Source organism: Arachis stenosperma, chromosome 6 (assembly GCF_014773155.1).
Source record: "Arachis stenosperma cultivar V10309 chromosome 6, arast.V10309.gnm1.PFL2, whole genome shotgun sequence".
NCBI lineage: Eukaryota > Viridiplantae > Streptophyta > Magnoliopsida > Fabales > Fabaceae > Arachis > Arachis stenosperma.
Window position 1 is genome coordinate 26089816 of NC_080382.1, and position 24598 is coordinate 26114413.

The window sequence follows — 24598 nt, forward strand, 5'->3', positions numbered from 1 at the left end:
AGTGCAAGGCCATTGACATAGTCAAAATGGCCGAATGCACTAGGGAGGAGGAGGACGAAAATCCTAGTGAGGAAGACCTCCTGGGACGTCCCTCAAGCAAGAAGGAGTTTCCTATTAAGGATCCTGAGGAATCTGAGTCTCACCTAGAGACCATAGAGATTCCATTAAATCTCCTTCTGCCATTCATGAGCTCTGAGGACTATTCTTCCTCTGAAGAGGATGAAGATGTGACTGGAGAGCAAGTTGCTCAATATTTAGGAGCTATCATGAAGCTGAATGCCAAGCTGTTTGGTAATGAGACTTGGGAAAGTGAACCTCCCTTGCTCATTAGTGAACTAGATTCTTGGATTCAGAGAACTCTACCTCAAAAGAGACAAGATCCTGGCAAGTTCTTAATACCTTGCACCATTGGCACCATGAGCTTTGAAAAAGCTCTATGTGATCTGGGGTCAGGGATAAATCTGATACCACTCTCTGTAATGGAGAAGCTGGGGATCATTGAGGTACAACCAGCCTTGTTCTCATTACAATTGGCAGACAAGTCAATGAGACAAGCTTATGGAATAGTAGAGGACGTGCTAGTAAAGGTTGAAGGCCTTTACATCCCTACTGATTTCATAATCCTAGACACTAGGAAGGAAGATGATGAATGCATCATCCTAGGAAGACCTTTCCTAGCCACAGCAGGAGCTGTGATAGATGTCAACAGAGGTGAGTTAGTCCTTCAATTGAATGGGGACTACCTTGTGTTTAAGGCACATGGCCATCCCTCTGTGACAAAAGAGAGTAAGCATGAAGAGCTTCTCTCAGTTCAGAGTCAAAAAGAACTCACACAGTCAAACTCTAAGTTTGGTGTTGTGAGGCCACAATCAAACTCTAAGTTTGGTGTTGGGAATACCACACTTAAATTGACCTGATCATCTTGTGGTTCCATGAGAACCACTGTCAAGCTATTGACATTAAAGAAGCGCTTGTTGGGAGGCAACCCAATTTTATTTATCTAATTTTATTTTATTTTGTTTCTTTGTTATTTTTGTGTTTTATTAGGTACATGATCATGAGGAGTCACGAAAAAAATCAAAAAAATTAAAAACAGAGTCAAAAACAGAAGAAAAAATTTTTCACCCTGGAGGCAGCACAGGCTGGCGTTCAACGCCAGTAAGGTGCATCTATCTGGCGTTCAACGCCAGAACAGAGCACCATTCTGGCGCTGAACGCCCAAAACAAGCAACAACCTGGCGTTAAACGCCAGGATGCGCACACAGAGGACAAACTGGCGCTGAACGCCAGAAACAAGCATGAAACTGGCGTTCAACGCCAGAAACATGCATTACATGGGCGTTTAACGCCCAGAACATGCACCAATAGGCGTTTGAACGCCAGGATGATGCATGAAGGCATGTTACATGCCTATATGGTGAAGGAATGGTATTTCTTTTCACCTCAGGATCTGTGGACCCCACAGGATCCCCACCTCAGGATCTGTGGACCCCACAGGATCCCCACCTACCTTTTCTTTTAATCCTAATCACACTCTCCTAATCCAAATCTCATTCTCAATGTCACACTTCCCAAAAACCTTCACCTATCACCTCAATTCCTCTTCCCAATTACCCCATTCACCATTCACATCACCCCCTCTTCCCCATAAACCCCACCTACCTCCATTACATTCAAATTCAATTTCCCACCCTTTCCCACCCAAAATGGCCGAAACCCAACCCCCCTCTCCCTATAAATACCTTTCCTTTCTTCTTCATTTTCACACAACACAAACCCCTTCTTCTCTCATATAGCCGAACCCACTCTTCTCCCTCTCTTTCAATATTCTCTTCTTCTTCTTCTACTCTTCTTTTCTTTTTTTGCTCGAGGACGAGCAAATTTTAAGTTTGGTGTGGTAAAAAGCCTAAGCTTTTTATTTTTCATTCACCATCAATGGCACCCAAGACCGGAGTTTCCTCAAGAAAAGGAAAAGGGAAGGCAAAAGCTTCCACTTCCGAGTCATGGGAGAAGGAGAGATTCATCTCCAAGAGCCACCAAGACCACTTCTATGATGTTGTGGCAAAGAAGAAAGTGATCCATGAGGTCCCTTTCAAACTCAAGAAGAATGAGTATCCGAAAATCCGACATGAAGTTCAAAGAAGAGGTTGGGAAGTCATAACCAACCCCATGCAACAAGTTGGAATATTGATGGTTCAAGAGTTCTATGCCAATGCATGGATCACTAGGAACCATGATCAAAGTATGAACCCGAATCCAAAGAATTATCTCACAATGGTTAGGGGGAAATACTTAGATTTTAGTCCGGAAAATGTGAGGTTGGCGTTTCATTTGCCTATGATGCAAGGTGATGAACGCTCCTACACTAGAAGGGTCAACTTTGATCAAAGGTTGGACCAAGTCCTAATGGACATTTGTGTGGAAGGCGCCCAATGGAGAGTAGACTCCAAAGGCAAACCGGTCCAACTAAGAAGACTGGACCTCAAGCCTATAGCTAGAGGATGGTTGGAGTTCATCCAAAGATCCATCATCCCTACAAGCAACCGATCTGAAGTTACTGTGGATCGGGCCATCATGATTCATAGCATCATGATTGGAGAGGAAGTAGAGGTTCATGAAGTCATATCCAATGAACTCTACAAAATAGCTGACAAGCCTTCATACATGGCACGGCTAGCCTTCCCCCACCTCATATGCCATCTATGTTATTCAGCCGGAGTTATCATAGATGGAGATGTCTCCATTGAAGAAGACAAGCCCATCACCAAGAAAAGGATGGAGCAAACAAGGGAAGTTCCTCACGGCCCCCAAGGAGAACATGAGGAAGTTCATCATCAACAAATGCCTCATGGAATGCACTTTCCTCCCAACAACTATTGGGAGCAACTCAGTACCTCTTTAGAGGATTTGAGCCATAATGTGGAACAACTAAGGGTGGAACACCATGACCACGCCCTCACTCTCCAAGAAATAAGAGAAGATCAAAGAGCAATGAGGGAGGAGCAACAAAGGCAAGGAAGGGACATAGAAGAGTTGAAGAACATTATTGGTCCTTCAAGAAGAAGACGCCACTAGAGGTGGATTCATTCCTTGTTCTTTATTTTCTGTCTGTTTTCGGTTTTTAAGTATTGTGTTTATCTATGTTTTGTGTCTCTACTTCATGATCATTAGTATGTAACCATGCCTTAAAGCTATGAATAAATTCCATTAATCCTTCACCTCTCTTAAAAGAAAAATGTTTTAATTCAAAAGAACAAGAAGTACATAATTTTCGAAATTATTATTGAATTTAGTTTAATTATATTGATGTGGTGGCAATAATTTTTGCTTTCTGAATGAATGCTTGAACAGTGCATATGTCTTTGGATCTTGTTGTTTATGAGTGTTAAAATTGTTGGTTCTTGAAAGAATGATGAACAAAGAGAAATGTTATTGATGACCTGAAAAACATCATGAAATTGATTCTTGAAGAAAAAAAAAATGGCGAAAATTTTAAAGCAAGGATCCAAGGCTTTGAGCATCACTGGATAGGAGGGCCCAAGGAAAATAAATCCAGGCCTAAGCGGCTAAATCAAGCTGTCCCTAACCATGTGCTTGTGTCATGAAGGTCCAAGTGAAAAGCTTGAGACTGAATGGTTAAAGTCGTGATCTAAAGCTAAAGAGTGTGCTTAAGAGCTCTGGACACCACTAACTGGGGACTTTAGCAAAGCTAAGTCACAATCTGAAAAGGTTCACCCAGTTATGTGTCTGTGGCATTTGTGTATCCGGTGGTAATACTGGAAGACAAAGTGCTTAGGGCCACAGCCAAGACTCATAAGTAGTTGTGTTCAAGAATCAACATGCTTAACTAAGAAAGTCAATAACACTATCCCAAATTCTAAGTTCCCCCAGAGACGCCAATACCTCTAAACTACAAAGGAAAAAGTGAGATGCCAAAACTGTTCAGAAGCAAAAAGCTACAAGTCCCGCTCATGTAATTAAATTAATATTCATTGATATTTTGGACCTTATAGTATATTCTCTTCTTTTTATCCTATTTGATTTTCAGTTGCTTGGGGACAAGCAACAATTTAAGTTTGGTGTTGTGATGAGCGGATAATTTACACGCTTTTTGGCATTGTTTTTAGGTAGTTTTTAGTAAGTTCAAGCTACTTTTAGGGATGTTTTCATTAGTTTTTATGTTAAATTCACATTTCTGGACTTTACTATGAGTTTGTGTGTTTTTCTGTGATTTCAGGTAAATTCTGACTGAAATTGAAGGATTTGAGCAAAACTCTGAAAAAGGCTGACAAAAGGACTGCTGATGCTGTTGGAATCTGACCTCCCTACACTCGAAATGGATTTTCTGGAGCTACAGACCTCCAAATGGCGCGCTCTCAACGGCTTTGGAAAGTAGACATCCAGAGCTTTCCAGCAATATATAATAGTCCATACATTATTCGAAGAATGACGACGTAACTTGGCGTTGAACGCCAAGTACACGCTGCTGTCTGGAGTTAAACGCCAGAAAAACGTCATTATCCGGAGTTGAACGCCCAAAACACGTCATAACTCAGAGTTCAACTCCAAGAGAAACCTCTGCTCGTGTATTGATCAAGCTCAGCCCAAGCACACACCAAGTGGGCCCCGGAAGTGGATTTATGCATCAATTACTTACTCATGTAAACCCTAGGAGCTAGTCTAGTATATATAGGACATCTATCTATTGTATTAGAAGATGCTGGATCCTGGATTGTATTTTGAATCCTGTGATCACGTTTTAGGGGGCTGGCCATTCGGCCATGCCTGGACCTCTTTCACTTATGTATTTTCAACGGTGGAGTTTCTGCACACCATAGATTAAGGGTGTGGAGCTCTGCTGTACCTCAAAGATTAATGAAGTTCTATTTTCTTTTATTCAAATCTCTATCTTATTCTTATTCCAAGATATTCATTCGTACCCAAGAACATGATGAATGTGATGAGTTAGATAACCCTCATCACTATTCTGACTGATGAACGTGCGTGATTGACAACCACTTCCGTTCTACATGCAACAAGGCTTGAATGTGTATCTCTTAGATTCCCCAACAGAATCTTCGTGGTATAAGCTAGATAGATGGCGGCATTTATGAGGATCCGGAAAGTCTCACCTTGTCTGTGGTATTCCGAGTAGGATCCTGGGAATCCGGAAAGTCCAACCTTGTCTGTGGTGTTCCGAGTAGGATTCCGGTAATGAATGACTGTGACGTGCTTTAAACCTGTAACCTGCTGGGCGTTAGTGACAGACGCAAAAGAGGGATTCTATTCCAGTAGGGGAGGGAACCAACCGGTGATTAGCCGTACTGTGACAGAGTGCGTGAGCATTAGTTTTCACTGCGAGGATGGGATGTAGTTATCAACCATGGGTGATGCCTCCAGACTGGTTAGCTGTGCGAGTGACAGCCGCATAGGATATTTCCCCGTGAGGATGAAAGTAGCCACAGTTGATGGTGAACCCCTATACACAGCTTGCCATGGAAAGGAGTAAGAAGGATTGAGTAGAAGCAGTGGGAGAGCAGGCGTCCGAGAGCTCTACAGCATCTCCATTCCACTTAACTGAAATTCCTATGCACAAATCTACATAAGTATTTCTATCCTTTTTATTATTCCTTTTTATTTACAATCCAATAATCACAATTACCTTTTTAATCTGCCTAACTGAGATTTGCAAGGTGACCATAGCTTGCTGCATACCAACAATCTCTGTGGATTCGACCCTTACTCACGTAAGGTTATTACTTGGACGACCCAGTACACTTGCTGGTTAGTTGAACGGAGTTGTGAATTCAAGTTAAGAAAATAAACAGTGCCCTAAGGGTATATTCATACTAAAGCTCAAAAGATAGAAGAACATAGTGATCACAATTTCGTCCACCAGCAGCTACTACCTTATCAGGTGTTATGTATAATTTCCCACGGAGAGTGTTCAAGCATCCATAATAGTCATCATAGCAAGCTATCAACTCTCTCAAGAGGTTGTGAGAGACGTTCATTTCCGAGACATGTGCTAGCACACCGAATCCCATTTCTTCAATTATATCTTGATTTTCCTGACTCAATACCTTGAACACCCTCGCTATTGCCTTTGTTTGGCATCTGAGATCGTGAGTTTTTTGCAATGTTTCGAAACATTATATCACGATATGTTTATAATCCAAAATAGAGTTTATTCGAATGAAAGGTGATAAATATATTTAATGTGTACATATGCTTACGTTATAGTGCGGCTTTTCTTTGTATGTTATCATTGTCTTCTTCATTTTTGCTGTAAGGAAAAAAATTTGGTCAATACTTCACTCGATACACTGACAAGCACAAGCATGCATATTTTAATCAGGTGAATCAAAATAGCCAAATCCATTGAACCGAACACTATTTATGTTTTGAATAAAATGTGATAAACATTCAATCAGCAACAAAAGCATGCAAAAGAACTCAACTAAACACACTAACAATTAAGTGAATCAAAATGCCCAACTTCACTTAACTGAACACCATTCATGTTCTGAATAAAATGTGATAAACATTTAATCATCAAGGAAAATATTTCTGTATGCAAAAGGACTCAACTGAACACACTAACAATCAAGTGAATCAAAATGCCCAACTCCACTGAACAAAACACCATTCATGTTCTGAATAAAATGTGATAAACATTCAATTATCAAGAAAAATATTTCTGCATGCAAAAGGACTCAACTGAACACACTAACAATAAAGTGAATGAAAATGGCCAACTCCACTGAATTGAACACTATTCATGTTATGAATAAAAATGTGATTGATGAGCGGATAATTTATACGCTTTTTGACATTGTTTTTAGGTAGTTTTTAATAGGTTCTAGTTACTTTTAGGGATGTTTTCATTAGTTTTTATGCTAAATTCACATTTCTAGACTTTACTATGAGTTTGTGTGTTTTTCTGTGATTTCAGGTATTTTCTAGCTGAAATTGAGGGACCTGAGCAAAACTCTGATAGGAGGCTGACAAAGGACTGCTGATGCTGTTGGAATCTGACCTCCCTGCACTCGAAATAGATTTTCTGGAGTTACATAACTCTAAATGGCGCGCTATCAACGGCGTTGGAAAGTAGACACCCAGAGCTTTTCAGCAATATATAATAGTTTATACTTTATTCGTGATTAGATGACGTATACTGGCGCTCAACGCCAGTTCCATGTTGCTGTCTGGAGTCAAACGCCAGAAACACGTCACAAACCGGAGTTGAACGCCCAAAACACGTTGCAACTTGGCGTTCAACTCCAAGAGAAGCCTCAGCTCGTGGATAGATCAAGCTCAGCCCAAACATACACCAAGTGGGCCCCGGAAGTAGATTTATGCATCAATTACTTACTTCTGTAAACCCTAGCAGCTAGTTTATTATAAATAGGACTTTTTACTAGTGTATTAGACATCTTTGGACGATTAGTTCTCAGATCTTGGGGGCTGGCCATTCGGCCATGCCTGAACCTCTATCACTTATGTATTTTCAACGGTGGAGTTTCTACACACCATAGATTAAAGGTGTGGAGCTCTGTTGTACCTCAAGTTTCAATGCAGTTACTATTATTTTCTATCTAATTCGATTTATTTCTGTTCTAAGATATTCGTTGCACTTCAATTTGATAAATGTGATGATCCATGACACGCATCATCATTCTCACCTATGAACGTGCATGACTGACAACCACTTCCGTTCTACTTTAGACCGGGCGCATATCTCTTGGATTCCTTAATCAGAATCTTCGTGGTATAAGCTAGAATTGATGGCAGCATTCATGGGAATCCGGAAAATCTAACCTTGTCTGTGGTATTCCGAGTAGGATTCTGGGATTGAATGACTGTGACGAGCTTCAAACTCCTGAAGGCTGGGCGTTAGTGACAGACGCAAAAGAATCACTGGATTCTACTCTAACCTGATTGAGAATCGACAGATGATTAGCCGTGCTGTGACAGAGTATTTGGACCATTTTTACTGAGAGGATGGGATGTAGCCATTGACAACGGTAATGCCCTACATACAGCTTGCCATGAAAAGGAGTAAGAAGGATTGGATGAAAGCAGTAGGAAAGCAGAGATTCAACAGGGACAAGCATCTCCATACGCTTATCTGAAATTTCCACCATTAATTTACATAAGTATTTCTATCCTTTATTATTTAAGCAAGTATCTCTTTATATTTCCCATAACCAATTATTATCTGCCTGAATGAGATTTACAAGATGACCATAGCTTGCTTCATACCAACAATCTCCGTGGGATCGACCCTTACTCACGTAAGGTATTACTTGGACGACCCAGTGCACTTGGTGGTTAGTTATGCGGAGTTGTGACTAAGTGTAATTCACGTGTGAGAGCTACCACATTATTGGAGCCATTGTTGATGATCACAAATCCGTGCACCAAGTTTTTGGTGCCGTTGCCGGGGATTGTTCGAGTATGGACAACTGACGGTTCGTCTTGTTGCTCAGATTAGGTAATTTTCTTTTCAAAAAGTTTTCAAAAAATTTTCGAAAAAAAAAATTTTCTTTATTTTCATTTTTCTAAAGAATATTTTCGAAAAAAATAATAAAAATACAAAAAAATCATAAAATCATAAAAAATCAAAAATATTTTGTGTTTCTTGTTTGAGTCTTGAGTCAACTTTTAAGTTTGGTGTCAATTGCATGCTTTAAAAATTTTTCTTGCATTTTTCGAAAATTCATGCATTCATGGTGTTCTTCATGATCTTCAAGTTGTTCTTGACAAGTCTTCTTGTTTGATCTTGATGTTTTCTTGTTTTGTGTTGTTTGTTGTTTTTCATATGCATTTTTCGTTTGTTAGAGTCCATGCATTAAAGATTTCTAAGTTTGGTGTCTTGCATGTTTTCTTTGCATCAAAAATTTTTCAAAATTATGTTCTTGATGTTTATCATGATCTTCAAAGTGTTCTTGGTGTTCATCTTGACATTCATAGTGTTCTTGCATACATCTTGTGTTTTGATCCAAAATTTTCATGTTTTGGGTCATTTTTGTGTTTTTCTCTCTCATCATTAAAAATTCAAAAATCAAAAAAATATCTTTTTCTTATTTCTCTCCAAAATTTCGAAAATTTGAGTTGACTTAGTCAAAAATTTTTAAAATTAGTTATTTCTTGTAAGTCAAGTCAAATTTTCAATTTTAAAAATCTTATCTTTTCAAAATCTTTTTCAAAAATCATATCTTTTTCATTTTTTTCTATTTTTTCAAAAATTTTGAAAATTATTTTTCAAAATCTCTTTTTCTTAACTTTATTTCATAATTTTCGAAAATTCACTAACAATTAATGTGATTGATTCAAAAATTTGAAGTTTGTTACTTTCTTGTTAAGAAAAGTTCAATCTTTAAATTCTAGAATCTTATCTTTTAGTTTCTTGTTAGTCAAGTAATTAATTTTAATTTTAAATTCAAATCTTTTTCAAAATATATTTTTTATCTTTTTAATCATATCTTCTTATCTTATCTTTTTATCTTATCTTTTTCAAAATTCTATCTTTTTCAAAAATTTGATTTAAAAATATCTTATCTAACTTCTTATCTTCTTATCTTTTCAAATTTGATTTTAATATCTTTTTCAACTAACTATTTGAATTTTTGTTTGTTTCTTATCTTTTTCAAAACCACCTAACTACTTTTCCCTCTCTAATTTTCGAAAATATCTCATCCCTTTTTCAAAAATTCTTTTTAATTAATTAATTGTTTTAATTTTAATTCTATCTTATCTTTTATTTTCGAAAATCATTTAACTTCTTTTCAATTTTATTTTCGAAATTTCTTCCCTCTCCCCTTCTTCTATTTATTTATTTATCTACTAACACTTCTCTTCACCTCTCTTCATCTCAAATCACTGCCCCTACCTATTCATTCTTCTTCACTCCTATTCCCTTTCTTCTTCTACTAACATAAAGGAATCTCTATACTGTGACATAGAGGATTCCTCTTTCTTTTCTTGTTCTCTTCTTCCCTATATGAGCAGGAACAAGGAAAAAGGAATTCTTGTTGAAGCTGATCTTGAACCTGAAAGGACTCTGAAGAGGAAATTAAGAGAAGCTAAACAATCCAGAGACAACCTTTCTGAAATTTTTGAACGATAAAAGGAGATGGCAGCCGAACCCAACAACAATAATGCAAGGAGGATGCTTGGTGATTTCACTAAACCAACTTCCAAATTTGATGGAAGAAGCATCTCAATTCCTGCCATTGGAGCAAACAATTTTGAGCTGAAACCTCAATTAGTTGCTCTAATACAACAGAACTGCAAGTTTCATGGACTTCCATCTGAAGATCCTTACCAGTTTTTAACTGAGTTCTTGCAGATTTGTGAGCTTGTAAAGACGAATGGAGTAGATCCTGGAGTCTACAGGCTCATGCTTTTCCCTTTTGCTGTAAGAGACAGAGCTAGAACATGGTTGGACTCACAACCTAAAGATAGCCTGGACTCTTGGGATAAGCTGGTCACGGCCTTCTTGGATAAATTCTTTCCTCCTCAAAAGCTGAGCAAGCTTAGAGTGGATGTTTAGACCTTCAAGCAAAAAGATGGTGTATCCCTTTATGAAGCTTGGGAAAGATACAAGCAGATGACCAAAAAGTGTCCTTCTGACATGTTTTCAGAATGGACCATATTAGATATATTCTATTATGGTCTATCTGAATTTTCCAAGATGTCATTGGACCATTCTGCAGGTGGATCCATTCACCTAAAGAAAACGCATGCAGAAGCTCAAGAACTTATTGACATGGTTGCAAATAACCAATTCATGTATACTTCTGAGAGGAATTCCGTGAATAATGGGATGCCTCAGAGGAAGGGAGTTCTTGAGATTGATGCTCTGAATGCCATATTGGCTCAGAACAAAGTGTTGACTCAGCAAGTCAACATGATCTCTCAAAGTCTGAATGGATGGCAAAATGCATCCAACAGTACTAAAGAGGCAGCTTCTAAAGAAGCTTATGATCCTGAGAACCCTGCAATAGCAGAGATAAATTACATAGGTGAACCTTATGGAAACACCTATAATTCATTATGGAGAAATCATCCAAATTTCTCATGGAAGGATCAACAAAAGCCTCAACAAGGCTTTAATAATGGTGGAAGAAACAGGCTCAGCAATAACAAGCCTTTTCCATCATCTTCTCAGCAACAGACAGAGAATTCTAAGCAGAGCCCCTCTAATTTAGCAAATTTAGTCTCTGATCTGTCTAAGGCCACTCTAAGTTTCATGAGTGAAACAAGGTCCTCCATCAGAAATTTGGAGGCACAAGTGGGCCAGCTGAGTAAGAAAGTCACTGAAACTCCTCCCAGTACTCTTCCAAGCAATACAGAAGAAAATCCAAGAGGAGAGTGCAAGGCCATTGATGTAATCAATATGGCCGAATGCACAAGGGAGGAGAAGGACAAAAATCCTAGTGAGGAAGACCTCCTGGGACGTCTCTCAAGCAAGAAGAAGTTCTCCATTGAGGACCTAAAGAAATCTGAGGTTCATATAGAGACCATAGAGATTCCATTAAATTTCTTCTACCATTCATAAGCTCTGAAGATTATTCTTCCTCTGAAGAGGATGAAGATGTAACTGGAGAGCAAGTTGCTCAATATCTAGGAGCCATCATGAAGCTGAATGCCAAGTTATTTGGTGATGAGAGTTGGGAAGGTGAACCTCCCTTGCTCATTAGTGAACTTGATACATGGGTTCAGCAAACTCTACCTCAAAAGAAACAAGATCCTGGTAAATTCTTAATACCCTATACCATAGGCACCAAGACCTTTAACAAGGCTCTGTGTGACCTAGGGTCAGGCATAAATCTTATGCCACTCTCTGTAATGGAAAAACTGGGGATCCTTGAGGTGCAGCCTGCCTTATTCTCATTACAATTGGCAGACAAGTCAGTAAGACAAGCTTATGGATTAGTAGAGAACGTGTTAGTAAAGGTTGAAGGCCTTTACATCCCTGCTGATTTCATAATCTTAGACACTAGGAAGGAAGAGGATGAATGCATCATCCTTGGAAGACCTTTCCTAGCCACAGCAGGTGCTGTGATTGATGTTAACAGAGGAGAATTAGTCCTTCAATTGAATGGGGACTACCTTGTGTTTAAGGCACACGACTATCCTTCTGTAACAAGGGAGAGTAAGTATGCAGCTTCTCTCAATACAGAGTCAAACAGAGCCCCCACAATCAATCACCTTTGTGGCTCCATGAGAGCCCACTATCAAGCTATTGACATTAAAGAAGCGCTTGTTGGGAGGCAACCCAATTTTTATTTATCTAATTTTATTTTTATTTTATTGTTATTTTGTGTTTTAGTAGGTTCATGATCATTGATGAGCGGATAATTTGTACGCTTTTTGGCATTGTTTTTAGTATATTTTTAGTATCTTTTAGTTAGTTTTTATTATATTTTTATTAGTTTTTAGTTAAAATTCACTTTTCTGGACTTTACTATGAGTTTGTGTATTTTTCTGTGATTTCAGGTATTTTCTGGCTGAAATTGAGGGACCTGAGCAAAAATCTGATCCAGAGACTGAAAAGGACTGCAGATGCTGTTGGATTCTGACCTTCCTGCACTCTAAGTGGATTTTCTAGAGCTACAGAAGCCCAATTGGCGCGCTCTCAACGGCGTTAGAAAGTAGACATCCTGGGCTTTCCAGAAATATATGATAGTCCATACTTTGCCCAAGATTTGATGGCCCAAACCGGCGTTCAAAGTCACCCTCAGAATTCCCAGCGTTAAACGCCGGAACTGGCACCAAAATGGGAGTTAAACGCCCAAACTGGCATAAAAGCTGGCGTTTAACTCCAAGAAGAGTCTCTACACGAAAATGCTTCATTGCTCAGCCCAAGCACACACCAAGTGGGCCCGGAAGTGGATTTTTATGACATTTACTCATCTCTGTACACCCTAGGCTACTAGTTTTCTATAAGTAGGACCTTTTACTATTGTATTTTCATCTTGGTTCTTCTGGTTCCCTCTTTGGGGCCGAAACCAATGATCACTTTTGTTCTTATGTATTTTCAACGGTGGAGTTTCTACACACCATAGATTAAGGTGTGGAGCTCTGCTGTACCTCGAGTATTAATGCAATTACTATTGTTCTTCTATTCAATTCCGCTTGTTCTTTGTCCAAGATATCACTTGTTCTTCAACTTGATGAATGTGATGATCCGTGACACTCATCATCATTCTCACTCATGAACAAAGTGACTGACAACCACTCTTGTTCTACAAGCATACGAGGCTTAGTGAATATCTCTTGGATTCCTGATACACGATGCATGGTTGATCGCCTGACAACCGAGTGCTCGCCTGACAAACGAGCCAGCCATTCCGTGAGATCAGAGTCTTCGTGGTATAGGCGAGAACTGATGGCAGCATTCAAGAGAATCCGGAAGGTCTAACCTTGTCTGTGGTATTCTGAGTAGGATTCAATGATTGAATGACTGTGACGTGCTTCAAACTCCTAGCAGGCGGGGCGTTAGTGACAGACGCAAAGAATCGATGGATTTTATTCCGGCCTGACCGAGAACCGACAGCTGATTAGCCATATGCTGTGACAGAGCATGGGAACATTTTCACTGAGAGGATGGGAGGTAGCCACTGACAACGGTGAAACCCTACATGAGCTTGCCATGGAAAGGAGTAAGAAGGATTGGATGAAGACAGTAGGAAAGCAGAGAGACGGAAGGGAAGGCATCTTCATACGCTTATCTGAAGCTCTCACCAATGATATACATAAGTATCTCTATCTTTATCTTTATGTTTTATTCATCATCTATACCCATTTGAGTCTGCCTGACTGAGATTTACAAGGTGACCATAGCTTGCTTCATACCAACAATCTCCGTGGGATCGACCCTTACTCACGTAAGGTATTACTTGGACGACCCAGTGCACTTGCTGGTTAGTTGTGCAAAGTTGTGTAGTGATCACAATTTCGCGCACCAAGTTTTTGGCGCCGTTGCCGGGGATTGTTTGTGTATGGACAACTGACGGTTCATCTTGTTGCTTAGATTAGGTATTATTTTTCTTCAGAATTCTTAAGAGTGAATTCTAGTGTTTCAAGGTGATGTTCTTATCATCACCAAAGCTGATTGATCATTATCAATTTAGCTCTTGAATGCAATGTTCTGCTGAAGCTTAGCTAGCTTTGTCTAATTCCTTTAGACTAAAGCTTTAGACTAACATTGCATGATTCCTGGAATTCTCATTAAGAATTTTGATACCTTTATTTTCTTCTTCCACTTAATTTTCGAAAAATCCAAAAAAATTACAAAATCATAAAAACAAAAAAAAAATATTTCTTGTTTAAGTCTAGTGTCTCATTTTAAGTTTGGTGTCAATTGCATGTTTCTGTTCTTCTTGCATTTTTCAAATTTATGCATGTGTCTTCATTTATCTTCAAGTTGTTCTTGATGATTTCCTTGTTTTGATCTTTGAATTCTATTGACTTGAGTGTTTTGTTATTTCTTATGTGCATTCTCATTTTGTTAGTGTCAATAGTATACAAACTGCTAAGTTTGGTGTCTTGCATGCATTGTTATTTGATTTTAGTTGCATTTTGATTATTCCTCATTATTAAAAATCCAAAAATATTTTTAATTTGTGTCTTTTCAAGTCAATAATACAGAGAATTGAAGATTCAGAACATACTGCAGAGGAATTATACAGAAAAAGTTGGGCATTCAAAAATGCCCAGTGAAGAAGACAGACTGGCGTTTAAACGCCAGCCAGGGTACCTGGTTGGGCGTTTAACGCCCAAAAGGGTATAGTTTTGGGCGTTAAACGCCAGAATGTGCACCATTCTGGGCGTTTAACGCCAGAATGTGCACCATTCTGGGCGTTTAACGCCAGGATGGCACAAGGGGGAAGATTTTGTTTTCAAAATCAATTTTTTTTCAAGTTTTCAAAGTTTTTCAAAATCAAATCTTTTTCAAATCATATCTTTTCAATCAAATGTTTTCAAAATCAATTTCTTTCCTTTTTCAAAGATACTTACTAACAATTAATGATTTGATTGAACATTTTAAGTATGTTGCCTTTTCTGTTGAGAAAGGTTTAATGTTTGAATCATATCTTTTCTTGTTAGGCAAGTCATTAATTTTTAAAATCAAATCTTTTTAAAATTGTTTTCAAAATCATATCTTTTCAATCATATCTTTTTTTTAAAACCATAACTTTTCAATCATATCTCTTTAATCACATCTTTTTCAAAATAGTTTTCAAATCATATCTTGTTGATTTCTAATTTCAAAATCTTTTTCAAAAATCACTTTACTTCTTTCCCACTTTTGTTTTCGAAAATCAATTAGTGTTTTTCAAAATCTTTTACTCAATTTTCGAAAATTACTTCCCTTCTTCTCACATCCTTCTATTTATGAACTAACTATATTCCTTAATGCAAAATTCGAACTCCATCTTCTTTGATAAGTTCGAATTTTCTACTTCTGTCTTCTACTTTTCTTTTCCTCTGACACCTCAAGGAATCTCTATACTGTGACATAGAGGATTCCATATTTTCTTGTTTTTTTCTCTTTCATATGAGCAGGAACAAATACAAAAGCATTCTTGTTGAAGCTGACCCTGAACCTGAAAGGACCTTGAAGCGAAAGCTAAGAGAAGCTAAGGCACAACTCTCTGTAGAGGACCTAACAGAAATCTTCAAAGAAGAAGAACCCATGGCAGCCGAAAATAACAACAATGCCAACAATGCAAGGAAGGTGCTTGGTGACTTTACTGCACCTACTCCCGACTTCTACGGGAGAAGCATCTCTATCCCTGCCATTGGAGCAAACAACTTTGAGCTTAAGCCTCAATTAGTTTCTCTAATGCAACAGAATTGCAAGTTCCATGGACTTCCATTGGAAGATCCTCATCAGTTCTTAGCTGAATTCTTGCAAATCTGTGACACTGTCAAGACTAATAGGGTTGACCCTGAAGTCTACAGACTTATGCTATTCCCTTTTGCTGTAAGAGACAGAGCTAGGATATGGTTGGACTCACAACCTAAAGAAAGCTTGGACTCATGGGAAAAGCTAGTCAATGCCTTCTTGGCAAAGTTCTTTCCACCTCAAAAATTGAGTAAGCTTAGAGTGGAAGTCCAAACCTTCAGACAGAAGGATGGAGAATCCCTCTATGAAGCTTGGGAAAGATACAAACAATTGATCAGAAAGTGTCCATCTGACATGCTTTCTGAATGGAGCACCATAGGTATTTTCTATGATGGTCTCTCTGAACTATCCAAGATGTCTTTGGATAGCTCTGCTGGAGGATCTCTTCATCTGAAGAAGACGCCTACAGAAGCTCAAGAGCTAATTGAAATGGTTGCAAATAACCAATTCATGTACACTTCTGAAAGGAATCATGTGAACAATGGGACAAATCAGAAGAAAGGAGTTCTTGAGATTGATACTCTGAATGCCATTTTGGCTCAGAACAAGATATTGACTCAACAAGTCAATTTGATTTTTCAAAGTCTGTCTTGAATGCAAAATGCACCAAGCAGTACTAAGGATGCTTCATCTGAAGAAGAAGCCTATGATCCTAAGAACCCTTCAATGGAAGAGGTGAATTACCTAGGAGAACCCTATGGAAACACCTATAATTCTTCATGGAGAAATCACCCAAATTTCTCATGGAAGAATCAAGAGAGACCTCAACAAGGTTTCAATAACAATAATGGTGGAAGAAACAGGTTTAGCAATGGCAAGCCTTTTCCATCATCTTCTCAGCAACAGACAGAGAATTCTAAGCAGAACCCCTCTGACTTAGCAACCATGGTCTCTGATCTAATCAAAACCACTCAAAGTTTCATGACTGAAACAAGGTCCTCCATTAGAAATTTGGAGGCACAAGTGGGACAGCTGAGCAAGAAAATTACTGAACTCCCTCCTAGTACTCTCCCAAGCAACACAGAAGAAAATCCAAAAGGAGAGTGCAAGGCCATCAACATGGCCGAATTTGGAGAGGAGGGAAAGGAAGTGAACGCCACTGAGGAAGACCTCAATGGGCGTGCACTAACCTCCAATGAGTTCCCTAATGAGGAACCATGGGAATCTGAGGCTCAAAATGAGACCATAGAGATTCCATTGGACTTACTTCTGCCTTTCATGAGCTCTGATGAGTATTCTTCCTCTGAAGAGGATGAGTATGTCACTAAAGAGCAAGTTGCTAAATACCTTGGAGCAATCATGGAACTAAATGACAAGTTATTTGGAAATGAGACTTGGGAGGATGAACCTCCTTTGCTCACCAAAGAACTGGATGACTTGTCTAGGCAGAAATTACCTCAAAAGAGACAAGATCCTGGGAAGTTTTCCATACCTTGTACCATAGGCACCATGACCTTCAAGAAGGCTCTGTGTGACTTAGGGTCAAGTGTAAACCTCATGCCTCTCTCTGTAATAGAGAAGCTAGGGATCTTTGAGGTACAAGCTGCAAGAATCTCACTAGAGATGGCAAACAACTCAAGAAAACAAGCTTATGGACTTGTAGAGGATGTTTTGGTGAAGATTGAAGACCATTACATCCCTGCTGATTTCATAGTCCTAGAGACTGGGAAGTGCATGGATGAAACCATCATCCTTGGCAGACCCTTCCTAGCCACAGCAAAGGCTGTGTTTGATGTTGATAGAGGTGAACTGATCATTCAAGTGAATGAAGAATCCTTTGTGTTTAAGGCTCAAGGATATCCCTCTGTCACCATGGAGAGGAAGCATGAAGAGCTTCCCTCAAATCAGAGTCAAACAGAGCCCCCACAATCAAACTCTAAGTTTGGTGTTGGGAGGCCATAACCAAACTCTAAGTTTGGTGTTGAAACCCCACATTCAAACTCTAAGTTTGGTGTTGGGAGGTTCCAACATTGCTCAGAGCATTTGTGAGGCTCCATGAGAGCCCACTGTCAAGCTACTGACATTAAAGAAGCGCTTGTTGGGAGGCAACCCAATGTTATATTTTATCTATTTTCTTTTGTTATTTTATGTTTTTTGTAGGTTGATGATCATAAGAAGTCACAAAATCAATTGAAAAAGCAAAAATAAAATGAAAAACAGGAAGAAAAATAGCACACCCTGGAGGAAGAACTCACTGGCGTTTAAACGCCAGTGAGGCTAGCAGATGGGCGTTTAACGCCCAGTCTGGCACCATTCTGGGCGTTTAACGCCAGAAAGGGGCACCAGACTGGCGTTAAACGCCAGGAAAGGGCAAGAACCTGGCGTTAAACGCCAGAAATGGGCACCAGCCCGGCGTTTAACGCCAGAATTGGCACAAAGTGCATTTTTTGCACGCCACTTGGTGCAGGGATGACTTTTCCTTGACACCTCAGGATCTGTGGACCCCACAGGATCCACACCTACCCCACCTAGCAAATCCCACTATCATCTTCACTCCTTCATTTTCACACACCCTAAACACTACTTCTTCCCCTTTTGGCCGAACCACAAAGCCATCTCTCTCTCCTCCATTTCTTCTTCTTCTACTCTCTTCTTTCTTCTTTTGCTCGAGGACGAGCAAACCTTTTAAGTTTGGTGTGGTAAAAGCATTGCTTTTTGTTTTTCCATAACCATTTATGGCATCCAAGGCCGGAGAAACCTCTAGAAAGAGGAAAGGGAAGGCAAAAGCTTCTACCTCCGAGTCATGAGGGATGGAGAGATTCATCTCAAGGGTGCATCAAGACCACTTCTATGAAGTTGTGGCCATGAAGAAGGGTCAACTTTGATCAAAAGGTTGGACCAAGTCCTCATAGATATCTGTGAAGAGGACGCCCAATGGAAGAGAAATTCAAGAGGGAAGCCGGTTCAACTGAGAAGGCATGACCTCAAGCCCATTACTAAAGGATGGAGCAAACAAGAGACCCCTCTCATCATGAGATCCCTGAGATGCCTCAAGGGATGCACTTTCCTCCACAAAGACAAGGAAGAGACATTGAGGAGCTCAAGCACTCCATAGGATCTTCAAGACGAAGAACAAGCCGCCATCACTAAGGTGGACCCGTTCTTTAATCTCCTTGTTCTTTATTTTCCTGTTTTTCGAAATTTTCATGCTTATGTTTATCTATGTTTGTGTCTTGTGATCATTAGTGTCTTAGTGTCTATGCCTTAAAGTTATGAATGTCCTATGAATCCATCACCTTTCTTAAAAGAAAACTGTTTTTATTACAAAAGAACAAGAAGTACAGGATTTTGAATTCATCTTTAAAACTAGCTTAATTAGTTTGATGTGGTGACAATACTTTTTGTTTTCTGAATGTATGCTTGAACAGTGCATATGTCTTTTGAATTTGTGGTTCATGAATGTTAAAATTGTTGGCTCTTGAAAGAATGATGAAAAAGGAGACATGTTACTGAGGATCTGAAAAATCATAAAAATGATTCTTGAAGCAAGAAAAAGCAGTGAATACAAAAAAAAACGAAAAAAAGGGAGAAAAAGAAAAAGAAAGAAAAAGAAAGAAATAAAGTTGTGATCCAAGGCAAAAAGAGTGTGCTTAAGAACCCTGGACACCTCTAATTGGGGACTCTAGCAAAGCTGAGTCACAATCTGAAAAGGTTCACCCAATTATGTGTCTGTGGCATGTATGTATCCGGTGGTAATACTGGAAGACAGAGTGCTTTGGGCCACAGCCAAGACTCAATAAGTAGCTGTGTTCAAGAATCATCATACTTAACTAGGAGAATCAATAACACTATCTGGATTCTGAGTTCCTAAAGAAGTCAATCATTCTGAATTTCAAAGGATAGAGTGAGATGCCAAAACTGTTCGGAGGCAAAAAGCTACTAGTCCCGCTCATCTAATTTGGAGCTAAGTTTCATTGATAATTTGGAGTCTATAGTATATTCTCTTCTTTTTATCTTATTTGATTTTCAGTTGCTTGGGGACAAGCAACAATTTAAGTTTGGTGTTGTGATGAGCGGATAATTTGTACGCTTTTTGGCATTGTTTTTAGTATGTTTTTAGTATCTTTTAGTTAGTTTTTATTATATTTTTATTAGTTTTTAGTTAAAATTCACTTTTCTGGACTTTACTATGAGTTTGTGTGTTTTTCTGTGATTTCAGGTATTTTCTGGCTGAAATTGAGGGACCTGAGCAAAAATCTGATCCAGAGACTGAAAAGGACTGCAGATGCTGTTGGATTCTGACCTCCCTGCACTCGAAGTAGATTTTCTGGAGCTACAGAAGCCCAATTGGCGCGCTCTCAACGGCGTTGGAAAGTAGACATCCTGGGCTTGCCAGCAATATATGATAGTCCATACTTTGCCCAAGATTTGATGGCCCAAACCGGCGTTCAAAGTCACCCTCAGAATTCCCAGCGTTAAACGCCGGAACTGGCACCAAAATGGGAGTTAAACGCCCAAACTGGCATAAAAGCTGGCGTTTAACTCCAAGAAGAGTCTCTACACGAAAATGCTTCATTGCTCAGCCCAAGCACACACCAAGTGGGCCCGGAAGTGGATTTTTATGACATTTACTCATCTCTGTACACCCTAGGCTACTAGTTTTCTATAAGTAGGACCTTTTACTATTGTATTTTCATCTTGGTTCTTCTGGTTCCCTCTTTGGGGCCGAAACCAATGATCACTTTTGTTCTTATGTATTTTCAACGGTGGAGTTTCTACATACCATAGATTAAGGTGTGGAGCTCTGCTGTACCTCGAGTATTAATGCAATTACTATTGTTCTTCTATTCAATTCCGCTTGTTCTTTGTCCAAGATATCACTTGTTCTTCAACTTGATGAATGTGATGATCCGTGACACTCATCATCATTCTCACTCATGAACAAAGTGACTGACAACCACTCTTGTTCTACAAGCATACGAGGCTTAGTGAATATCTCTTGGATTCCTGATACACGATGCATGGTTGATCGCCTGACAACCGAGTGCTCGCCTGACAAACGAGCCAGCCATTCCGTGAGATCAGAGTCTTCGTGGTATAGGCGAGAACTGATGGCAGCATTCAAGAGAATCCGGAAGGTCTAACCTTGTCTGTGGTATTCTGAGTAGGATTCAATGATTGAATGACTGTGACGTGCTTCAAACTCCTAGCAGGCGGGGCGTTAGTGACAGACGCAAAAGAATCGATGGATTTTATTCCGGCCTGACCGAGAACCGACAGCTGATTAGCCATATGCTGTGACAGAGCATGGGAACATTTTCACTAAGAGGATGGGAGGTAGCCACTGACAACGGTGAAACCCTACATGAGCTTGCCATGGAAAGGAGTAAGAAGGATTGGATGAAGACAGTAGGAAAGCAGAGAGACGGAAGGGAAGGCATCTTCATACGCTTATCTGAAGCTCTCACCAATGATATACATAAGTATCTCTATCTTTATCTTTATGTTTTATTCATCATCTATACCCATTTGAGTCTGCCTGACTGAGATTTACAAGGTGACCATAGCTTGCTTCATACCAACAATCTCCGTGGGATCGACCCTTACTCACGTAAGGTATTACTTGGACGACCCAGTGCACTTGCTGGTTAGTTGTGCAAAGTTGTGTAGTGATCACAATTTCGCGCACCAATCATAAGGAGTCACGAAAAAATTATTAAAATTAAAAACAGAATCAAAAATAGCAGAAGAAAAATCACTCCCTGGAGGAAGGACTTACTGGCGTTTAAACGCCAGTAAGGTGCATCTGGCTGGCGTTCAACGCCAGAACACAGCATGGATCTGGCGCTGAATGCCAAAAACAAGCAACATCCTGGCGTTTGGACGCCAGGAATATGCCCTGAGGAAAGCTGGCACTGAACGCCAGTAATAAGGATGGAACTGGCGTTCAACGCCAGAAACATGCTGCACATGGGCGTTGAACGCCCAGAACGTGCATCACTTCGGTGTTTAAACGCCAGAATGGTATGCTAAGGCATTTTACATGCCTAATTGGTGCAGGGATGTAAATCCTTGACACCTCAGGATCTGTGGATCCCACAGGATCCCCACCTAACATATTCCCACCTTACCTCCTAATCCTATAACATACTTTCCCAAAAACCCTTCACCAATCACCTCAATCTCTCTTCCCAATTACCCCTTCACCACTCACATCCATCCACTTTTCCCCATAAGCCCCACCTACCTTCAAAATTCAAAAATCTTTCCCACCCAAACCCACCCTAAATGGCCGAACCTACCCCCTCCCCCCTCCCTATATATACCCCTCCATTCTACTTCATTTTCACACAACACAACCCCCTCTTCTATACCTTGGCCGAAACCTACACCTCCCCTTCTCCTCCATCTTTTCTTCTTCTTCTTCTTCTCTTCTTTCTTTTCTTGCTCGAGGGCGAGCAATATTTTAAGTTTGGTGTGGTAAAAGCATAAGCTTTTTGTTTTTCCATAACCATTGATGGCACCCAAGGCCGGAGAATCCTCTAGAAAAGGGAAAGGGAAGACAAAAGCTTCCACCTCCGAGTCATGGGAGATGGAAAGATTCATCTCCAAAGCCCATCAAGACCACTTCTATGATGTTGTGACCAAGAAGAAGGTGATCCCTGTGGTCCCTTTCAAGCTCAAGAAAAATGAGTATCCGGAGATCCGACATGAGATCCAAAGAAGAGGTTGGGAAGTTCTAACCAACCCCATTCAACAAGTCAGAATTTTAATGGTTCAAGAGTTCTATGCCAATGCATGGATCACTAGGAACCATGATCAAAGTATGAACCCGAGTCCAAAGAATTATCTTACAATGGTTCGGGGGAAATACTTAGATTTTAGTCCGAAAAATGTGAGGTTGGCATTCAACTTGCCCATGATGCAAGGAGATGAACGCCCCTACACTAGAAGGGTCAACTTTAATCAAAGGTTGGATCAAGTCCTTATGGACATATGTGTGGAAGGAGCTCAATGGAAAAGAGACTCCAAAGGCAAGCCGGTTCAACTAAGAAGACTGGACCTCAAGCCTCTGGCTAGAGGATGGTTGGAGTTCATTCAACGCTCCATCATCCCCACTAGCAATCGATCTGAAGTTACTGTGGATCGGGTCATCATGATTCATAGCATCACGATTGGGGAGGAAGCAGAAGTTCATGAAGTCATCTCCCATGAATTCTACAAAATAGCCGATAAGTCCTCTACTTTGGCAAGGCTAGCTTTTCCTCATCTTATTTGCCATCTATGTTACTCAGCTGGAGTTATCATAGAAGGAGACATCCTCATTGAGGAGGACAAGCCCATCACTAAGAAAAGGATGGAGCAAACAAGAGAGCCCACTCATGGAACCCAAGAGACGCATGAGGAAGCTCATCACCGAGAAATCCCAGAGATGCCTCAAGGGATGCACTTTCCTCCCAACAACTATTGGGAACAACTCAACACTTCCTTAGAAGATTTGAGTTACAATGTGGAACAATTAAGGGTGGAACATCAAGAGCACTCCATCATTCTCCATGAAATAAGAGAAGATCAAAGAGCAATGAGGGAGGAGCAACAAAGGCAAGGAAGGGACATAGAAGAGCTTAAGGACATCATTGGTCCTTCAAGAAGAAGATGCCACTAAGGTGGACTCATTCCTTGTTCTTATTTCTTTGTTTTTCAATTTTTATGCTTCATGTCTATTTATGTTTTGTGTCTCTACTTCATGATCATTAGTGTTGAGTAACTATGTCTTAAAGCTATAAATAATTCCATAACTCCTTCACCTCTCTTAAATGAAAAATGTTTCTAATTCAAAAGAACAAGAAGTACATGAGTTTCGAAATTATGCTTGAATTTAGTTTAATTATATTGATGTGGTGACAATACTCTTTGTTTTCCGAATGAATGCTTGAACAGTGCATATTTTTTATCTTGTTGTTTATGAATGTTAAAATTTTTGGCTCTTGAAAGAATGATGAACTAAGAGAAATGTTATTGATGATCTGAAAAATCATAAAATTGATTCTTGAAGCAAGAAAAAGCAAAAGCTTGCGAAAAAAAGGCAAAAAATAGAAAGAAAAAGAAAAAGCAAGCAGAAAAAGCCAATAGCCCTTAAAACCAAAAGGCAAGGGTAAAAAGGATCCAAGACTTGAGCATCAATGGATAGGAGGGCCCAAGGAAATAAATCCAGGCCTAAGCGGCTAAATCAAGCTGTCCCTAACCATGTGCTTATGTCATGAAGGTCCAAGTGAAAAGCTTGAGACTGAGTGGTTAAAGTCGTGATCCAAAGCAAAAAGAGTGTGCTTAAGAGCTCTGGACACCTCTAACTGGGGACTCTAGTAAAGCTGAGTCACAATCTGAAAAAGTTCACCCAGTTATGTGTCTGTGGCATTTATGTATCCGGTGGTAATACTGGAAAACAAAGTACTTAGGGCCACGGCCAAGACTCATAAAAGTAGCTGTGTTCAAGAATCAACATACTTAACTAGAAGAATCAATAACACTATCCGAAATTCTAAGTTTCTAGAGAAGCCAATCATTCTGAACTTCAAAGGAAAAAGTGAGATGCCAAAACTATTCAGAAGCAAAAAGCTACAAGTCCCGCTCATCTAATTAGAATTAATATTCATTGATATTTTGGAATTTATAGTATATTCTCTTCTTTTTATCCTAATTGATTTTCAGTTGCTTGGGGACAAGCAACAATTTAAG

At 39.6% G+C, this 24598-nt stretch overlaps 2 non-coding genes across 2 annotated transcripts; both read right to left on the bottom strand.

Annotated features, from left to right (window-relative positions):
• Window positions 1–10537: 10537 nt before the first annotated feature.
• On the bottom strand, window positions 10538–10641 carry LOC130938551 (small nucleolar RNA R71). The gene has a single exon (XR_009069713.1). It is a non-coding gene; the product is annotated as a small nucleolar RNA R71 (small nucleolar RNA).
• A 5473-nt stretch (window positions 10642–16114) lies between these two features.
• LOC130938517 (small nucleolar RNA R71) lies at window positions 16115–16218 on the bottom strand. Its single transcript, XR_009069681.1, has one exon. It is a non-coding gene; the product is annotated as a small nucleolar RNA R71 (small nucleolar RNA).
• Window positions 16219–24598: the final 8380 nt, after the last annotated feature.